The sequence below is a fragment of the Sciurus vulgaris genome (genome assembly GCF_902686455.1).
Source record: "Sciurus vulgaris genome assembly, chromosome: 4".
In the NCBI taxonomy this organism is placed as follows: Eukaryota; Metazoa; Chordata; class Mammalia; order Rodentia; family Sciuridae; genus Sciurus; species Sciurus vulgaris.
In genome coordinates, this window is record NC_136464.1 from 33,078,709 (window position 1) to 33,085,304 (window position 6,596).

The following is a 6,596-nucleotide window of genomic DNA, read 5'->3' on the forward strand; positions in this document are numbered from 1 at the left end:
TTCTTTCACTTCACAATTAATTATAAATAACCATGAGAAACATAACACCAATAGATACCATTTCCAGGTTAAAATAATAAGAAGAAAATGTATTCACTTAATGGAATTTAAACGCTGATCTTGATATGAATTACATATATCAATCTAACCAATACATGGCAAAAGAGAGGGTAGAGAGATTACATTCTTCCCCACAACATGTTTTGAATTCTTCTGGCTACTGATGAGTAAGAGGATTCTGTCCATGAAGAAATAGGTAATAATTTTTTAAAAATATTTATGATTGTAAAATATGAATTGTATATAAATTATCCAAAGGGAATTCTTAGATAACTCTCAAATAGGAGATAAAGACCTTCGGGTCATCTCAAGGTTAAATTTTTACTGCCATTCTCAGATATGGAGAAGAATTTCTAGAGGATAAATATGAAAGGAGGCCCTGTGTTTTGGAGGTTATCTAGATTTATTAATAAAAGAGTTGCTCTTGATTAAATGAGTCTCTCTCTTCCTTTTTCTCAAATAAATCGGAAAATTCAATGTATCAAAACTATGACTCAAATCCAAAGATCAGGAAACACTCTGAATAACAAATGTGATCCCATCTACAAATCATAGAGCTCCATGTTTTGCCAAATAAATCTCACAACTTCACCAGAGTATTCAGAGTAAGCACCAAATAGGACAAACTGTCATCTCATCCACTTGTGAACCTGCAGTGCAGCATAATTTACTGAAGAAACATTGTTGAAGGAACTTCAGATTCTTGGAATTCCCTGGATTATAAACTAAACTGGAGGAAGCTGTATGAGTCAGTGACCAGACAGAATCCAAAAGTTTGTTCATCTAGAAAAGTGGTACCACCTTCAAACCCAGGTGAGAGACCCCTATTCTAAGCTTGTACCTTAGAACTACCTATAAATTAGAAACCCACAAATGATGAATTTGTCAAAAATTATCACATCTAAAAAAACATTTCTGTCACTCAGCACCCAGTGATCAGGAATGACACTGGCAACTCATAAACCTAGAGATAAATCCTAAGAAACCCATGCTAAGATACACCAATAATAAAACTTTTAAAAATTAAAGGCAAATAAGAAAACACTTTGAAAGTGAAGAGAGAAACTATTTTCTATAGGAGGAAAACAATTACAATTACAGCAGATTTCTCATCAGAAACCAAAGAGGTCAGAAGAAAGCGGCACATAATATTTCAACTGCTAAAAGAAAAAAACTATCAACATATAGAATCCTATATCCAGAAAAAATATTTTTGAGAAGTGAGGAGGAAATGAAGACATTCTCAGATGAAGGAAAATTCAAAGAATCTGTCAGCAGCGACCCCACCATCAAATAATGGCTACAGGATTTCTCTAAACAGAAAAGAAACTTAAAGGATTTTTGGAACATCAGGAAAAACAGCAAAAGTATGAATAAAAATACAGTAGACTTTCCTTTTCCTTTCAAGTTTTCTAAAGATTGTTTGATGAATAAAGCAAAAATTCCCCAACTTTTCATTGTGGACCTAAATATATGTAAAGAATATATTTAAGAAAATTATATTATAAATAAGGGAGGGTAAAGGGATATAAGATTCCTATTATCAAATATAACCATTTCAGAGCACTGAGAAAACTGAGCAAAAGAAGGCAATAAATTGAAAAGCATTTATTTTTGAAAAATCTCCAAAACTTTGGGTGAGAACAATGGGAACTGTGTGACCTGCTTTCCTGGATGTCTCTCATTTCCTCCCCACCTCAAGCACACACACAGTTTGGCAAGAATGGTAGTTCTGCCAGTACAGGGCTGGCCATGAAAACAGCAGCTTTCCTAAGAAAGCAAGCTCAATCCAAGGTGGGAGGAGAAAACCAGCTTTGCCAGCTAATGTGGCAGACTCAGTTAGACATGAATGGGGAAAACCTAGTTTTGAAGTCCCAGTTGGGTCAAGAGCACACCAGCTAGAAATTTAATGGGGTTGTCTGAGTTATAATAAACTCTTCACATCACTGGCTGACTGAAAAAGTATGCTTTGTATAGCAGAGACCCTAAAAGGATGTTAGCAAAAAGAAAGCCAGAAACTCGAGAACTGATTGCAACTCTGAAAGCAATTTCTAACACACACACACACACACAGGTGGATCAATATAGGGTGGAAGCCCTATTTTCTCCAGGTTTTTTTCTGCCTAAAATACTGTCTGATATTGTAGTCTGTTTTCTGTTGCTATAACCAAATACATGAGACTTATTAAGAAAAGAGATTTATTTTGGCTTATGGTTTTAAAGGCAGGGAAGTTCAAGATTAGGCAGTCACATCAGCAATGACCTCATGCTGCAGCATAACATGGTAGATGGCATCACATGGCAAGAGTGCATGTGAGAGTGGTGAATGAGTCCATTCCAAAAGGAGGAGAGGACAAAAGGGGCCAGACGTTTAAAAACAACAACTTGCTCTTATGAGAACTAATCCATCCTGAGAGAGCAAATCCAGTTTCACAAGAAAGATAATCCTCACCTCCCAAAACCACTATATTGGCAATCAAGTTTCAACACGAGTTTTGGCAAAGACAAACTACATCCAAGCCATAGCACTGACCACTAAACTAAAGCAGACTTGAGAGCAACTTGCAGGAAGTTATAAGAACTTAAACTGAGCATAGTTATCAGTGGCTGCATACCACAGAGAACACAGTCATGTTGCTTGTTACCAAAAAACGAAAAAATAAAAAAATAATCTTCAGAAAAATAAAACAGTATCCAGAGTTGCTATGACATTTTACCTCATTTATCCAGTATTCAATTTTAAATATCACTAAACATGAAAAGAAACAGGGAAGTACCTATAATCAGAGGAAGGGGAAGGGAGAAAGTCAGTATTAAAAACTCACTCTAAATGGGACCAGATATTGAACTTAAAAGTGATTTCATTAGGTTTTATAAATATGACAAAAAATCAAAGGAAAATATGATAATCAGTCAACAAATAGGAAATATCAATAGAGAAACAGAAGCTATAGCAAAGAACCAAATGAGAATTCTAGTGAAGTAAAGCAAAATAATTGATATGAAAAATTCACTAGATAGGCCCAAAACTAGATTGAAGGTATCAGAATAAAGCATCAGTGAAATTAATAATGCATCTATATAATGTGTTCAATTCAAAGGACAGAGACAAAAAGTTTGAAAAAAATAAACAGAGCTTTAGAGATCTATAGGACAATGTAAAGTGCTCTAATTAAATGTAAGGGACATTTTAGCCAGAGAGAGAAAAAGAAACAGTTTAAAGGCATAAGGACCAAAACTTACCAAATTTGATTTTTAAAACTTAACTTGCAAATCCAAGAACTTTGATGAATCCCAAATCAGTGAAACGAAGTGAACTATATCTAGGTAGACAGAAAAATTTGAAAATAAAGAGAAAGAGAAGGGTTTGCAATTTTAGCTTACTTGAAACTTAAATATTATCCTTTTAGTGACTCATAGAAACAGCTTAGAAGATTCGACTCCTGAGCCATTAGCACAAGACTTAATTGCTCACAATACAGCAAGAAAAAGATGCATCAGCATATTTGCACTCATTCACCTTATGTCTAAGTTCCATAGGGCCAATGTTTGCACATACAATGGGCTGCTTTACAGAAGAGGAATCAAAAGCCCAACTTATTTTGAGTAAGTAGCAGAGCCAGTTTCCTTTTCTCTCCACAGGCAGTGGGTAGTCCTATTACACTTTGACCAACTTACTTGACTGACTAGTTGCAGAAACAGCTTAGTATCAGGAGATGGAAAAACTGCAATTCAGCATGCACAGCAAGAACAATTAGGAACCCTGAGGACTACTTCTTCCAAAACAAAAGCAAGGGGAGAAAATAGAGCTATTGTGGAGCAAAGCTGCTGTATTTTTATCACAAGTAAGTCAACAATAGCCCTAAGCAGATTTTGAGATTTAAAGATGCATATCATAATTCCTTGAGTAACCACTGAAAAATAAACTTTAAACAAACACTTTAAAAATTCAAGTGGTTATCAGGAAATTGGGGAAAGGGAAATGGGGAAAGTCTGCCTAAGGATACAAGATTCCATTTTGGAGTGATTAATGTATTTTGAAAATAGTCATGATGGTTTCAAAATTCTGTGAATATATAAAAAAAACACTGACCTGTACCCTTTCTTTCTCTTTCTTTCTTTCTTTCTTTCTTTCTTTCTTTCTTTCTTTCTTTCTTTCTTTCTTTCTTTCTTTCTTTCTTTCTTTCTCTCTCTCTCTCTCTCTCTCTCTCTCTCTCTCTCTCTCTCTCTCTCTTTCTTTCTTTCTTTCTTTCTTTCTTTCTTTCTTTTGAGATGGGGGTCTCACCATGTTGCCCAGACTAACCTCAGACTTGTGATCCTTCTGCCTTATTCTCCCAGGTACCTGGGATTACAGGTACATGCCACCACAACCATCTTAAATTGTACCTTTAAAAGGTATAATTTCAAAATTTATGGTATGTGAATTATACCTCAACAAATGAATTGAAAAACTGACATAACACCAAAGATGGCAATTAAAGGGAAACACAAGAATAAAGCAAAAGACACTTAGAAAACAAATAGCAAAATAGATAAACCCAAACATGTGGGATAATTGCTTTCAATATAAATAAAATAAATGCTTGATTCAAAAGACAATCTTGAGTGTCCCCCAGAGGCCCATGTGGTTGGTGTCTAGCTTGGCACTATTGGGGGATAGCAGAAACTTAAGAGATAGAAGCCAGTGGGAGGTCTGGGGTCATTGATGGCATGTCCTCAAAGAGGACTATAGGATGCTATTCTTTTTCTTTTTGCTTTCCATGTGCCATGAGGTAAGCAGTTCCTCTGCCACAAGTTCCTGCCATAATGCATGCCTCACCACAGGGCCAACCAACTACACACTAAAATCTCTGAAAACTATGAGCCAAAATAGACCTTTCCTCTTTTAAGTTGATTACCTCTGGTGTTTTGGTACAGTAATGCAATTTGACTAACATATTACATATTAAAAAAAGCAAGCTTTAACTATGTATCATCTAAAGGAAACACACTTTAGGTTAAAATATATAAATAGGTTGACTACCATGCAAATGAGGGCCATAAGAGAACTGGAATAGCTATATGAACATCAGAAAAAATAGGGTTCATAATGAAGAATATTAACAGATACATATATATTTCATAATTCTAGAAGAGTTGATATATCTAGAAAATAATATAAATACCAAACAACAGAGCCACAAAATACATGACACAAATACAATATAAAAAGGAGAAGTAGACAGAGGGTATGACTCACTTCTCTGAAGGGACTCTTGCTTGAGTAATGTGCACAAAAAATAAATACAGTTACTGTGGAGTTCCAGGAGAAATCAAAAAAGAGCAACAAGAATCACTGTACAGCCTGCATGAGGTGCACACCTATAATCCCAGCTAACCGAGAGGCTGAGGCAGGAGGATGGAAGTTTGAGGCCAGCTGGGCAACTAAGCAGTACCCTGTCTCAAAATAAAAAATTAAAAAGGGTTGGGGATGTAACTCCATGATGAAGCATCTCTGGGTTCCAGTCTCACTAGTAAGGTGGCAGGGTGGTCACTGTATAAACATTTGATTTTAAAAAGCTCATAAATTTCATAATTACAACATTGACACAAATATAAAAATTATATTGTCTTCAGATTCCACAACTCTCTCCAATGAAAACTTAATGATTCTTTTCATCTCTTCCTTTTGAGAATCAGTCCCAAGGCTTACTGAAACAGTAAAGTGGTAGCCAAAATATCACATGCTTACAAGCTGTAAGAAAGTAAACCTGAAAATATTGTGCAAGTTAATCTTATTTAAACTGTCATTGCTACCATGTTGTATTTTTATGAAGATTATGTATTATAAAAAATAAGATAATTTTGAAACTTCTGTTTGGAAAATAAATAAATGATAAACATATTCCTGGCTGGAAGTAATGTAATACACAAATAAATATATGAATGAAAGTATTTGTGCAAAGATTAAGAGGATGCCAATTTAATTCATTTCAAAATGGATTCTATGTGGTATAACATATAAAACATCATAAATTAAGGTGTTTTAAACTACTCAGTCTATTTCTCAACATAAATCATATACTCAGGAAAAAAACTAGCTTCTTTAAAGCTAAACTGTAAATTGGAAACTCATGGTATAATAAATAAGATAGTAAGCTTATTAAGACAATCTGCCCCCAAAAGAAACAGTGGCTGGTTATACTCTAAATCTTGAGACCTGAAAGAAAATATGTTTTATTTCAAAATTAGTTTAAGACCCTTGTTTACAAGCTAAAAAGAAGGATATAAAAAGCACTGCCCTTCTTTAATATAACAGATGTCAGTTTTGTTATTCCAAAATTAACAATATTTTAAGAATTTGATAATTTAATATTAAATAACAAACTATATGTCACTTTGAGGCTGGTACATTTTATTATTTTTAATTTAGGAGTGCATTACTAGTTAGAATAAGGAAACAGTAAATTAAGTTTTCAAGCTTTAACTTTTTAAAATATATATATATTTCATCTCTGGGATAATGGTGCCCTTATTATAGACTATAAACAAGTAAA